Below are 15888 nucleotides of genomic sequence, written 5' to 3'. Positions count from 1 at the left end.
TGGTAAAATAATGCAGCGACATGCAATAGTCACAGTACAATACAGATCACAAGTGTCCATGCATGTCACACAGTATTGTCATATTGAAAATGAATGGCGATTTATATATAGCAGGCAAGCACATGTACAGTAGCTACAAAGAACAATTACTACTGGACATGAAAATCCAATGAAAAACTGTTCAACCTGGGAAAAGTATAAAGGTGGCCCCAATGAAATTTTATTTTCATATAAGCATTTTAATAGGCAAATTCATGAAAAGCCAATAAAAACCTAATCAAACATTACCACTGAAAACTCTGTGAAATGCTTTTCATAGACTTTTCATTGGTTTTTCATTAATTTGCCCAATTAAAATGCTATGAAAATAAAATTTCATTGGGACCACCCGATGAAAACTTTATTTTTCACAGGTTGAGTATTTTTTCATTGGATTTTCAGACAATATGTCCAGTCCTAGTGAATGTTGTAAATTTCCCTTGCTTTGCAAATCCTAACTGTGTGAAGTTAGCAACATCTCTCGGAAAGACTTGGCAAAGCACTGTAATGTGTGTCCTCTAGAGTTGATCCACTGTGCATAATGTACAGAAATGATGTCTCGTGAGATCAACCACAGCATCGCATAATAAAGACTATTACATGAGCATTTAACATATATCTACTTGTGAGTTAGTAAATGCAAAAGAGATGTAAGAGATGGCAAATGTCAGGCAAACTATTAAAATAGTGTATCAGATATGAAACTTTAACTTATTCCCCTTACAAACAATACACTGTAAATTTAAATAGGTACAAATGACCAAAATTTTTGGGTTGTTTTACTTGCAATTTAAACGTTCAATATTTTGGTAGTAATGACCCAAGGATATACTTGAATTTGTAAGATATAGTCATATTAACCAGATGTCCCATGGTCTCTTCAACCTCTAGCTAAGTGTTTGGAATAACCTTGCTGTAGTAAAATTAACTCATGTCACAAAAATATTTGTTTGTTTGTTTACAATAATTCAGTCATCAATACATTTATCTGACATATATTTACATACTGCACCTTAATACTTTAAGTATATAAACCTATGACTCTCTGCATTCACTTTTGATTGTGGGATGTAACACAGATGTTATATATAACAGAGCCAGGGTACTGTAAATTTAACCATATATCTGGTCATCTAATGTGTAGACTTGACAATACACACTGAAATTACCAAAGTATGTTAATTCAACATCCTAAGTGAACAGTAATGTTGACCTTCCCTAATTGTTTTGATTGGTTTAGTTCAAATGCCTTCCCTGGCCTTTAAGTGGTCATTTTAACCAAAATTTCTGTAGTTTAAATTTATCTGGTCCATGGAGGTTGAATTAATCCATTTGAATTTACTGTGTATGTCTCATTTAAAATGTGAATTCATACAGAAGCTAAAATGTATGAAAAAGTAATTCACTACTTTAACAAAATTGGCTACTACCCAATAAAAAAAGTATAGGCAAACTAACCAAAAACTGTCAATGACTTAAAACGTTCAGATGGCCAGTTAATAGATATTTCAGAAGATGAAGAAGAGTACAAACCTGTATATAAAAACTTTCTGTAAAAATACTGTACATACATACATGGTGTAGTGTACATGGGTGTAGTGCACAAAAATGGTAATGTATGTATACATCTGTTTTCACTTTTGATAATTATGCATATAGATCTTGTATTACTGAAATCAAGACACACGGTAGTGTGTCGTGCGGCCCAAGAAGCCGGCGCACCACACTGTGAGTATATTTACAGGAAGAAAGTAAACGCGATTTTCACACCTTTGTAGCTCCGTGATTCCTTATCCGATTGAAACCAAAGTTGCTACAGAAGTGCCGGCTTGGTAGGGGAGTCCACATTCCAAACTTGAAGAAAATCGCTCCATCCATTTCCGAGATACGATCGGCCAAAGTTTGGGGTTTTTTTCTTCGTTTTTTTCTTCTACTTCTTTTCGCACACTTTGCAAAATCCGCCATAAAACACGAATTCGCACTCCAATCGGAATGAAATTTGGCACACTTAAAGGGCTCATTAAGGCGAATCTCAGTACCAAGTTTGGTAGGAATCCGATGAACATTCACCGAGTTATGACCGATTATTTGTGTAAAATAAGGTCGAAGGTCTGTCACGCCCACAGGGTGAACCGCTTGAAGGAATGAGCTGAAAATTGCTATGTAGATGGAGTAACTATCGTAGGAGTGCCTTTTTGTGGTTTGAAAGGAATCCAGTTAAAGGCCATCGAGATATGACACAAAACCCAACCTGTGTCACAATTACGCGATCGATTTTTACGAATAAAAAAACTATTAGTTTTCACGCCTACTAGGCAAACCACTTAGAGCAGTGAGCTGAAAATCGGTGTGAAGCTGGAATAATCATCACAGAAAGTCCTTGCAGTAGTACAGAAGAATCAGCTTACAAACCACTGAGTTATGATTCCAAAGCCGACTACGTGTAACATATGCGAGATCGAGATACTCTAATAGAACAGTCACCCTAATAGAGCATTCAGCTAATTTATTTACTCCATTATAGAATTCTATTACATTGCAAGTTATTCTGTAGGGAGTTCAGCTGTAAACAGTTAAATCTTATAGACAGTTCAGCAAGAAGCAAGTCACCTTATAGAGAGTTCAGCTACAGATATATCGCTGTAGTGATTCAGAAGAATCAGAACATTACAAGTCACACTGAAGAGAGTCCAGCTATAAACAAGTCATGCACCCTGTGGAGAGTTTGGCTACACTCTCTAGAGAGTTCAGCTACAGACAAGTCACTGTGGAGAGAGTTCAGCTACAAAGAAACTACCCTGTAGAGAGTTCATCTATACAAACAAGTTAACCTATAGAGACCAGCTGCAAACAAGTTACCCTGTAGAGATTTCAGCTACAGACAAGTCACTTTATAGTTTACACAATGTTCAGCTACAAGTGAGTCACTCTGTAGAGAATTCAGCTACATATAAGTCACTCTGTAGAGAATTTTGCTACAAACAAGTCACAGTGTAGAGAGTTCAGCAACCAAAAAACCACATGTAAAGAGTTCAGCTATACAAACAAGTTACTCTGTAGAGAGAACAGCTAGAAATAAGAGAGAGCTCAGTTAGAAGAATTTGCACTGTAGAGATCTCAGCTGCAAAGAAATCCTGTAGAGAGATCAACTACAAACAAATCACCCTGCAGAGTGTTCAGCTATAAACAAATCACCCTGTAGAAAGTTCAGGTACATACAAATCACCCTATATAGAGTTCAGCTACAAAAAAAATCACTCTGTAGAGAGTTCAGCTACAAAGAAACCATCCTGTAGAGAGTTCAGCTACAAACAAGTTACCCTACAGTGAAATCAGTTTGAAACAAGAGATTTCAGCTACAAACAAATCAACCTGTAGAGAGTTCAGCTATGAACAGATCACCCTGTAGAGAGTTCAGCTATACAAGTCACCCTGTAGAGAGATCAGCTAGAAGAAGTCACCGTCTACAGAGATCAGCTAGAAGCAAGTCACCTTGTAGAGAGTTCAGTGACAAAGAAACAATCCTGTAGAGAGTTCAGCTACAAACCAATCACCCTGTGGAGAGTTCAGCTACAAATAAATCACCCTGTAAAGAGATCAGCTACAAACAAATCACCTTGCAGTTAGTTCAGCTACAAACAAATTACCCTGTAGAGAGATCAGCTACAAACAAAACACTGTGTAGAGACTTCAGCTACAAACAAATCAACTTGTAGAGATTTCAGTTACAAACAAATCACCGACTGTAGAGAGATCAGCTACAAAAAATCACCCTGTAGAGAGATCAGCTACAAACAATCACCCTGTAGAGAGATCAGCTACAAACAAATCACCCTGTAGAGAGTTCAGCTACAAAAAAATCACCCTGTAGAGAGATCAGCTACAAACAATCACCCTGTAGAGAGATCAGCTACAAACAAATCACCCTGTAGAGAGTTCAGCTGCAAACAAATCACCCTGTAGAGAGTTCAGCTACAAAAAAAATCACCCTGTAGAGAGATCAGCTACAAACAAATCACTTTGCAGTGAGTTCAGCTACAAACAAATTACCCTGTAGAGAGATCGGCTACAAACAAAACACCTTGTAGAGACTTCAGCTACAAACAAATCAACCTGTAGAGATTTCAGTTACAAACAAATCACCCACTGTAGAGAGAGCAGCTACAACCAAACCACCCTGTATAGAGAGATCAGCTACAAACAAATCACCCTCTAGAGAGATCAGCTACAAACAAATCACCCTGTAGAGAGTTCAGCTACAAACAAATCACCCTGTAGAGAGTTCAGCTGCAAACAAATCACCCTGTAGAGAGATCAGCTACAAATCACCCTGTATAGTTCAGCTACAAACAAATCAACCTGTAGAGAGATCAGCTATATAGACACTAGACACAATATAGGGAATTCGGTTACAAGCAAATCACCCTGTAGAGAGATCAGCTACAAACAAATCACCTTGCAGTGAGTTCAACTACAAACAAATTACCCTGTAGAGAGATCGGCTACAAACAAAACACCTTGTAGAGACTTCAGCTACAAACAAATCAACCTGTAGAGATTTCAGTTACAAACAAACCACCCACTGTAGAGAGAGCAGCTACAACCTAAATCACCCTGTAGAGAGATCAGCTACAAACAAATCACCCTGTAGAGAGTTCAGCTACAAAAAAAAATCACCCTGTAGAGAGATCAGCTAGAAACACATCACCCTGTAGAGAGTTCAGCTACAAACAAATCACCTTGTAGAGAATTAAACTACAAACAAATTACCCTGTAGAGAAATCAGCTACAAACAAATCACCTTGTAGAGAGTTCACTTACAAACAAATCTACCCATAGAGATATCAGTTACAAACAAATCACCCCCTGTAGAGAGATCAGATCACCCTGTAGAGAGTTCAGCTATAAACAAATCACCCTGTAGAAAGTTCAGGTATAAAAAAATCACCCTATAGATAGTTTTGATACAAACAAATCACCGTGTAGAGTGTTCAGCAAGATAACAGTCACCCTGCAGAGACATCAGGTTACCCTATAGAGAGGTCAGCTAGAAGAAGTCACCTTGTAGAGAGTTCAGCAACAAAGAACCCACTCTGTAGAGAGTTCAACTAGAAACTAGTTACCCTATACAGAGATCAGCTATATGTAGAAACAAGTCATCCTGTAGAGAATTCAGCTACAAACAAATCACCCTGTAGAGATTTCAGCTACAAACAGATCATCATCCTGTAGATAGTTCAGCTATAGGTACAAGTCACCCTGTAGTAGGAGAAGTCACCTTGTAGAGAGATCAGCTAGAAACAAGTCACCTTGTAGAGACCAGCTACAAAGAAACTATCCTGTAGAGAGTTCAGCTACCAACAAATCACCCAGAGAGTTCAGCTATGAACAGATCACCCTGTAGAGAGTTCAGCTATACAAGTCACCCTGTAGAGAGATCAGCTAGAAGCAAGTCACCTTATAGAGAGTTCAGCTACAAAGAAACCATCCTGTAGAGAGTTCAGCTACAAACAAATCATCCTGCATAGAGTTCAGCTGCAAATAAATTACCCTGTAGAGAGTTCAGCTACAAACAAATCACCCTGTAGAGTGTTCAGCTAGACAAAAGTCACCCTACAGAGAGATCAGGTCACCCTATAGACAGATCAGCTAGAAGAAGTGATCTTGTAGAGAGTTCAGCTACAAAGAACCCACTCTGTAGAGAGTTCAGTGACAAAGAAACTATCCTGTAGAGAGTTCTTCTACAAACAAATTGCCCTGTAGAGAGTTCAGATGCAAACAAATCACCCTGTAGAGAGTGCAGCTACAAACAAATCAACCTGTAGAGAGTTTAGCTACATTTCAAGTCCCTTAGTAGAAAGATCAGCTGCGAACAAGTTATCCAGTAGGGAATAATAGACATGTAATATCCGATTTACGCTCAAACGCTTACAGGAGTCTACCAGGTGGTCAGGATGTTTTCTCCTTGTTATTTTCATGTAACTGGTAGACTCCTGTAAGCGATAGGTAGTTACATGAAAATAACAAGGAGAAAACATCCTGACCACCTGGTAGACTCCTGTAAGCGTTTGAGCGTAAATCGGATGGCTGCAGGTTCGAGGCTACCTAGGTCCAGTCATGGATTTTTTCTCCTTTCTCCAACTTTTCAAACACACCTTACGTAGCTAAAGTCTTTGAGCAGGCTGTAGGACCAGGTGTCCTACAGACCTTCAGCACTTGTGCTGTAAAGCATTAATAAATAAATTTAAAAAATAAATAATAAATAAATAAATATATTTATATAATTACTGATAAAATCAAAATCAGTTGAAGTATTAAAAATCTGTTCTGTCTTTATTCTTCCTGTGGTAAAGAAATAAGATAGGTTTAAAAAGCCCCAAAGCCAGCCTATGGCCAGCTTTGGGGTATACAAATACAAAAAGAAGTGATATCTAATCAAAAACAACCAAGCTGTAAAAAAAGGTGCGGCCCCTAAAAAGGCCAAGGCACAAAATTCACCTGAATTGTCGTTATTAAAATTTTTACCATTAACCTACCATCACAGCCATTTCTTGGCCGCCACCTTGGATTTCACATCTTTTTCACCTTGGCCTTTTTAGGGGCCACACCTTTTTTTACAGCTTGGCTGTTTTTGATTAGATATAATTGTCATTATGCATTATGGTGCAGACAAATAGAGTAAACCAGTGTCTTTGCTATGCCATAGTTCATTTAGAGAATATAGCAGGGAAAAGAGTGCTGGTATATGGAGGACGTAATGGAGGAGATAGCATTTTCTGTTAAAACAATCAAAACTCTCTAATAGAGTAGTCACATACTCTAATGGAGCAGTCAAAATGTTTTGTTACTATTCTACCAGGATCCTGCATTGATGACTGACATACGGATTAGGTATACAGACTAGCAACATCATCAACACTGAATGGTATCTGCTCCTTTAAAACATAGAAAGATTCAACCATTAAACGTGAAAGAGTAGAAACTGTATCTGTTGCTTTCACATACAATTTCCTGCATCTATATGCAGACACTATTAATTAGTATACTATTGAAAATTTGACATTTTTTGTCTCTATCACCCTGAGGCATTATTTTACATGTTAAAACATGATTCCAAATTTAAGATGTCAACTGATCTAAGAAACAACTTGATTTTTATTTGAAGTCAATAGCTCATTCCACTCCAAAGTTAATCATTATTATTGATCATAAAGTCTTTGAATTTATCTGCCCTTATGGTGTAAATTACCAATGGGAAGGTAACCTTATAAAATTTTACGGCTAATACAAATTATCATATCTTTGGAATGAAATGATCGACTTCAAATAAAACCAAGTTGTTTCTTTCAACAATACCCTTAATTTTAAACCATGTTTTAATGGTACAAAACAATTTTAATGGTAAAATGGTCATAAAGCAAAGGTAAAATATGCAATCATCACTACAGGGGTATCCAAAAACACTGGAAGTACAAACTATGTGCTAGGTTTGATGCTTTTATCACAAAGTTATCATAATTATTTGTGCTATGCCGCTAGACTGCTATAATAGTCATGGTTTCAAGGGAGTATAAATAACTTTCAGTATTGATAACTATATAAATACAAGTCCCTATTACTCCCTTTTGGGATAGTTAACAAAACATTTTGTGACTGCTGTAGTGTATTTTATTGTAGGTGACTGCTCTATTAGAGTGTTTTAATCAATCATTTTAATGAAAGATCCAACAATGTTGCAAAACAATTGTGGTGTAAAATCCAACCTGTGTTTTATGATCTTTATATCAAACACTTCTCCATTGGTCATTCCCTGCTTTCTGCTCCAATTCCTGTATTCCTAGAATTCTATACTTACCCCTATATACATACAAAAAAACAGGACCAGGAACGTGGCTGTTAAAATAAACAAGAACCTCTGATGCATGCACATAATGAAATATACTGAAGGACTGGTGTTTGGTGATGCAGAGACATTGAAAGTTGTTGTGGAGATTCATTGGTTTTGACTGGCATAATGATTATGGAGCTATAGTATAAAGACTATATAAGCATAAAATTTATTAATGAGCCAGTGGTTTCAGTATTAAATATATCAATTATTAACAGACCATAAAATCAAAATGCAACTATTTGAACTAACTCTTCTTCTTTATCTCTGCACTGTATATTATCTCACCATTGCATGTTCCAAATATTATAATAGTGCAGGTGTATATTTGCTATCATTCAAGATTTAGAGCTCTTTGATCTAGAAAGAGCTTTAGAGTGGTGCTGCTCTATTTTTACTCAAAATTTGTTTAATGTGGTAAAAAGAACATAATTAATAAATTCACTATGAATGGTACCGGTAGCAGATTGACAGTTTTACCATTCTACTTTATTTTGCTGGGGAAAGCTTTATACATGAGCAAAAAGAAGTGGAAATCACATCAGAGGGAGTGCTACTAACCAGATAATATCAAAACTGCAACAATAGTGTGCCCTTGACTGCCTCCACTGACTTTTTGCTGTAACTAATCCTTTTATATTTCTCACTGACGCTAGCTATATCCTTTGCTATGCAAGAAATCTGCTTCTCTATAATTCAGTCACAGCATGTGTGCTATGGAGTTGTTACATTTATGGTAGTCATGAACCCTTTCTTAATAGCAGCTAACTCATGTTCTGTACTCGCAGAGAGTAAACCATATGACATAAGTGTCGAATTCATACAACTGCACTGACATACAAAAAGCACAGTACAGGCAGGGTAAGGAAGCTATAAAAATAAAAGTAAATAAAACTATTGTACAGTACAACACACAAACAAACAAGAACAACACAAATTAACTACACAAGTGAATGTGTTATGATTAATACTCTCAATAGCACCTTCACATATTAGCTATTTTGATATACATCAAGCAATTAGCTAGTATTACACTTGTTTGTCAAGGTCCCTTGTAATACTAATCTGATTGGCTAAAAAATTTGACAACTAGTGTTACCATAGTGATAGATGCCCCATAGCATAGCAAAAATATGGTCGCTTAGCAGTGGTTGCTAGGTAACCAGTAAATGCCACGTTGGGACCATGGCAATGATTGCTAATGTGATTGGTCTTTTGCAGTAGTTATTTTTGAATTTCTATAGTAACAGTTGCTATGGCTGTCGGATTAATTTTGGATGGCTGTGGTATTTGGGATTAATAGTTACTGCATTGTAAACAGGAAGATAATGGTGCTCAGCACTATTTTACTCCTTCCTGTATACAGTACTTGCACTATTAATCCTGAATACCACAGCCATCCAGTCTGTCCTATTAATTAAAGTGTTCCAATCAGCACTATATTATGTGCTGGAAAGATTCATTGGGAGAAACTGATGACTTTATGAGCAGCACTATCTTTATTCCAGACTGCTGTTTCTGGGCCTTAATGGAGTCTCTATGGCCCAAGTAACTGATCTCAATAGTAGTAGTTCCTCTTTAGTTGATGTTAGCTTTTGCTCTGAACTGATGCTTAAAAATCATCATGGATGTTTTAGCATTAACTAGTTCAAATACAGCCAATGTACTAAGTGATCATCCATATTTTCATTTTATGTTACATACCATCACATGATGTCTTTCAAGAGGATATTCCTTCTTGTTTTTCCAACTTCTCACTATCACAATTGTTGGGATAAGATAGAGGAACTCAGGACATTGTTCCTTATTGTGTTGGCCGTCAATGAGTTGGTTGCTCTCTGGTAAATTAACATTACTGGGTAGTTGACTTATATGGCATAGATACTTTGTCTCCAATTAAATGACTGCCCAAACATTGATGCTGTAAATAATGTTTCCATGCATCTCACTAAAACAATGAAGTCTTCAAGAGGACACACACACACACACACATATATATATATGTCTTTCTGTGTTCAGTAATATCTTGTCAAGGAACACTTTCTACATCACTAATTTTGTTAGGACAATGTAAAGGAAATCTTGATGATGCCAGCTGCAGTAGAGAAATTGGATACGATGTCATTGATTACAATGGAGAAGCACAACTGCAAGGACTTTCTCCTATATACACAGTGGATGACGCTCTATAATGGTACCCTGCAGCCAGTGTTGGGAAAGTTACTTTGTAAAAGTAACTAGTAATATATTACATATTACTTGCAACTGAACTATTTAGTTATAGTTACATAATAAAATAAAGTAACTATAATAATATTACATATTATATTACTTTGTGTCCACAGCCTAAAGCTGTTACGTGTGAAACTACCACCTTATCACGTGACATGATTGCGTTGTTGGACAATGTGCAAATCTTGGTTTTTAGTGTGCAAGCTGGTGAATAAGCTTTATTCAGTAGGCTTCATTACTTCATTGTGGCTAGGCGTTACTCAGTGGATTACTAACGAGATAAGTAATTTCGTTACTTGTGGTAATAATACTACGCAATATAAGATTTGTTACCAATGGCGGATCCAGGATGGGGCATTTGAAGCAAATGCCCCCCTTTATGGAGGAGCCATGACTGAATGATTCTTTTAATTGAAATATTAAACTTTGTCAGACCTAAAATTTATATAACTCATCAAAATGTGCATATTATTGCATGCAAACTCACCTAAAACCAAAGTCAAACAACTGTCTAATTGTCACCCAGCACCTTCGGACGTACTAAGCGCCTCTAAAATTAATTATCGTGTTGCTGTTTTAAACAGCTTTCAAGACTTCACAACCGTCTGCAAAGGCCAAAATGGTAAATTTCAACAGTGAGGCACTACACTACTAAGATGTGATCATTTGCTGCTTCAAAAATAACAAGACAATGTGCTCTCCCCAACGGTGGCAAGGTCTGACATTGGTTGAATCAGTTTGTATGAAAAAGATCGAGATACTCTAATAGAACAGTCATCGTAATATACTCTAATAGAGCATTCAATACAGATTATAGCCACTGTTCTCATTACGCTGCTTGGTCTATATCATCTACATTTATGTTAATTGTCTTTACTTAAAACTTCCAATGAGTCAACTGTATGGCATTGCATTAAGCTAATTATTCATGCATGCATTAGCAGAAAAAATAGCCTCCACATTCCAAGTCAAAGCATATTATTTCAAAAATTTCCTTGAGGGAGCATGCACCCAGACTCCTTTAATAGCTTGACATTATATGCAGTTCAAAGAGATAATCTCTGACTTAAATATCACATCAGATCAATAAAAGTATCTAACTACTCAAAATGTCTAGTCAGTTTTTTTGTGTGTTGAATGCAATTAATAATTGAAGCATGGTATACTGTAGCATTAGCTAAGCTGGAGCATCACTTATGACATGTACTCGATCTTCTGAAACAGTTTCTTCCATCCAACCAGAGAGTCAACCAGCAAATGCTGTACCACCCATGCTTGAAAGTGTTTGTGAATCAGTTGAGTCAGAAGCAGACCCTCTCAATTAGATCAATGTATAAACTTTGCCTCAGTAAAATTTTTTTCCCTGGCTATATATATGCCACTGCGTAATGTGCACTTAAAGATGTGTCTATACATACAATGTAGTGCATTGACCTGTATATTTAAAGGCCTTCATTGATAACTGATCATGATTCATCTACTTGTACAGGCAGACAGATGTGATCTTCTATTAGAGTAGTTAGGTGACTGCTCTATTAGAGTATATCTCGATCTTGTTCTAATCCAGTTGGATAACGGCCTTTAGCACAAATTCAGTGATAATACCTTGAAAAAGAGATGGCTAAAATAAGTATTTATACTAATAGTCATCACTATAACTGCACTAAAAAAGAAAGTTCATTATAGCTGACCTTCGATCAGCATATTGATCAAGTAGAGTCTAAAGTGAAGGAGTGGGGCCCCATAGCCCCTCCCCTAGATCCGCCCCTGCTATAGTCCTAAGTTTTTGCAACGGGAAAGCCATCTGCATGTAACAAACTTTTTTTTTAAAATTAGATAACTTAATAGTTGGAAAGACTCGAGAACTCAGAAGCTATCGGTAGCTATATAGTAGTTCAGTTGGTGAGGACGTACGGGCGGGGGCGGGGGCGGGCGCTACTAGACGTGTTCTTCTCTGGAAACCCCCTAAAAATGGTGTTCAAGAGCATGTGTTGCTGAATCTGCATGTTATCAGTATGTTTGGAGTGTAAGCTATCGGAGGTTTCAAGGTACACAATTCATAATCAGTGTCGTAACCCATTTGTGACGGATCCTGGCTTGCCGCTTGGGACCGAGCTAGCGTGTTAAGTTGGCCAGAGTTGCCCAAGGAAGTTGCCCATATGCATTAAAGTACGGGTACCTTAAAGGGTTAAAGTACACGATGGCGTCAGATATCGTAGGCGGATACAAGTATAAATACGTCGCCGAACCACTAGATATGGCAGTGTGTAAAGTATGCCATTTACCGAGTCGAGAGCCACAACTGAGTGCTTGTTGTGGGCATAGTTTTTGTAAATCCTGTCTTGACACTGCCAAAGATACAGGAAATTCTTCTTGTCCCACGTGCTGTGCTGAGGAATTCACAGTGTTTCCCAACAAACAGATGGATCGATTTATAAATGACCTTCAAGTGTTTTGTGTCAACAAAGAGAAAGGCTGTGACTGGCAAGGTGAAATGAAGAACATTGAAAAGCATCTCACAAGTGATGACGGTTGTCATTTTGAAGATGTCGAGTGCTCCAATAAATGTGGTAGCATGCTACAACGTCAGGATCTGGTCAATCACACAACAAAAGAGTGTCAAAATCGTATGATTACCTGTCCACATTGTAATATTGCATATTACTTTTACGAAGGTGAACAGCACAATGATCACTGTACCCAATTTCCCCTGCCTTGTCCCAATCAATGTGAAAGCGAAATTGCTAGGGAGGACATGGAAGTACACAAAGATGAGTGTACCCTTGAAACAGTTCATTGTGAATACTACTATCATCTTGGGTGTGATGCAACAATGCTTCGCAAAGACAAAAAATATCACAATGAGCAAAACATGGAAAATCATTTATCTATGGCACTATCTAAGATTATTAAATCTGACGCTACTGTAAAAAGTCTTGAAGAAGAGTTGAAAACTGCAAAAGATGAAGTACAAGTACTCAAGAAAGACCTTGAACAGGAGCGTGAAAAGCACAAAAGTCAACTATCAAATGTTGAAGAAGAATTGGTTAAGCGTAAGTATAAGGATTTTGAGGGGCGTGCAGAGAGAACTATGGCAGAAATAAAACAACAATTGTCTTTCACTAATGCTGAACTTGAACAGAAACTGAAAGAAGAAGACAAAGATCTTACTAATACCCATGTCAAGTATCTTGATATGATAGCAGTCAGAGACGAAATTGAGCAGAAGGTTACAAACACAAATGGATCTATCAGTCAAAGAGTTAAAACTCTTCAGGAATCAGAAGAAAAGGAATGGCCAGGTTCAGAAATAGAAAGCATACTCACGTTACGGAGTAAGTATGACCAGATTGAAAAGACGATATTTGATATTAATCAAGAACTAGCAACCATTGACCTACACAGAATCAGGACTGAGGAAAAACTGAAGTTGCAGATTAAGCAAGCAGAGCAAGAGATGAGTAGTGTTCATCAACATTTTGTCAGTACTAAACTCCACATAAACAAGAAGCAAGCTGATCTAACTAACCAGCTTGATAAAAACCTGGAGAGCTTAATGCAAGAAGAGTATGCTACGCAGACAACAAAAGATGAGATGACAGCTTTTCAACTCTCTGTGAAAAATTCCTGTGATGAGCTAACACAGAAGCTATCATGCAAGGAAGAAGGTATCAACAAATTTAAGCAACAGCTCAACACCTTTACACAAGACATTACAGGAAGTACTGATGACAAACTCAGAAAACTAAAGGAATTACATGATGACATCAAGAGAAAACTTCAAGTGCAACTGGAAGAAGTTAATGCTAAACTTGAGGCTTATCTGCAAAGGCAACAGACACAAAACTAGCTGTAGTTACATGTTAGGATGTCGCTTTCCCCTTTAAAAGCATGCGCATGGACTAGTAGTATACTGCTGAGTGTTATTATATGCATTTTTTTTTTCCAATTCCCAAGAATTCACCATTAATGACTTCAGTGCTGTTACTGGTAGCTATATGCAGATTTTTTTAATTGTATAAAAATGTGCAAAAGTAGAAGAAATTTGTTGGTCAATATGTGCATGTGCAGGTAACATAATGTTGGTAATAATAATTAATCAAAGTCAGGTATTATGTTGGCATTTTAAAACAATTATAAAACATCAATAGTAAAATTTTGTACTTTGGACAGTTGAATTAGTTTAAATGATGTGAATACTCTAATAGAGCAGTCAAATTCCAATAGAGCAATTACATAGTGCTCCCTACCATAGATTTTCCAAAATCAAGTTACAATTTATTAAAATTGTATATCTCAGTATAAATAGCATAAAATAGCACATCATATATAGCTCTTAAAAATGTGTGAATTGCAGATGCTTAAAGATGATAGGAGGATTGCTGACATGGAGGGGAAAGTTAGTAAGTTACTTAAGTTTTTTTGAATATGATTATAATATTATTATAAAGTTGATCATGTGAATATATATGAAATCAACTGCCACATGAATTCAGGGTCCACATTCTTTTCTATGTGCAGAATTGAACATTTCTCTGAAATTACTTTGTTACAGCACATTTACTAATAAAAGTTAGTCTATATATCCAGGCAATAAAGTTATTTAAAAGTCTTGCTTAAGATCAAGTTTGGAGAAATATGCAAAAGTTTAATAATGGTGGAACATTTTGAGCACAATTCTTGCAGGCCTGAGCCAAACAAATTACATAAGTAAATTACATCTGTTCACCGGGTGTCATAACAACTATAAAGAATCATGTGGCAGACCTGTCAAAATTATGATCACTATAGTTGTTAGATGCTGGCTTATAACATTTTGCACATGCTCCACTAACTGCAATGCTTACATTTAAACAATTTTGCTTAATAATATGCCTTGGTACGTACTGCTTTGTTGTTTGATTTAGTAACTCTTCTGAATGGATTTTATTGATTTTAAACCTTGTCTAAAGGCCTACACAAATATAATCCATTTAACAGTTTTATAGTCTAATATAACAGTCATATCTAAGAGTTATGTGACCACTCTATTGGAGATACTAACTGTTCTGCAATATTTAGGTGAGGATTTGCAACATTATCAATCTATGTTATGCTGACTTGATGCTTCAGGAAAATTCCAGCATAATCATGATGGATCTTTGACTCTCTGTATTTCAAATTTTCAACACCAATATATTTATTAAATTGTATGTTGCTACCTGTAAGCATGAGTATCTGGTTAGTCACATGAAAGCTGAGTGTCCATGTCATATGGTTACCTGCCAGTATTGTGGTGTTGATGGAGAGTTATTGAGGGAGAGCACAAGTCCCAAATTTCCTCTACCTTGTTCTATACTAGCAAAAATGTGATGTAAGAACTGTTTCTCAACAAGATACCAGTATGGCTGAACAAAGGAAGATATGTACTCTAACAATTATATAATTTAATGTACTAATTGGTATAGTGGCATCATCATGTATCACAAGGCACACAGGAAAGGCACAATGAAGTCATACATAAAGTTCTACAGTAGGTGTATTGTTCTGTAGAATTAATGCTGAATTGAACAGACTGACAACAAGAATTATGCCAGATTATTCTTTTTATTATAGTCTGTTCAATTTGGCATTAATTTTACAGAGCGACTAAACCTACTGTAGTATCGTGTGCATTATTTTACTGTAACTTTTCCTGTGGCAGATATGCGTAGATACATAACTATTAAAGTCTTGGTGCTGTAATTTAT

General features: G+C 36.6%; 1 long non-coding RNA gene across 1 annotated transcript; it reads left to right on the top strand.

Moving 5' to 3' along the window:
- Positions 1 to 12079: 12079 nt before the first annotated feature.
- LOC136258634 (uncharacterized) lies at positions 12080 to 15598 on the top strand. The gene is made up of 3 exons (XR_010702897.1): positions 12080 to 12207; positions 14517 to 14562; positions 15221 to 15598. It is a non-coding gene; the product is annotated as an uncharacterized lncRNA (long non-coding RNA).
- The last annotated feature ends 290 nt before the right edge of the window (positions 15599 to 15888 follow it).

This window comes from Dysidea avara, chromosome 6 (assembly GCF_963678975.1).
Source record: "Dysidea avara chromosome 6, odDysAvar1.4, whole genome shotgun sequence".
Classification (NCBI taxonomy): domain Eukaryota; kingdom Metazoa; phylum Porifera; class Demospongiae; order Dictyoceratida; family Dysideidae; genus Dysidea; species Dysidea avara.
Note: the sequence above shows the minus strand (reverse complement) of the source record. Positions and strands in the feature narration are given on the sequence as shown.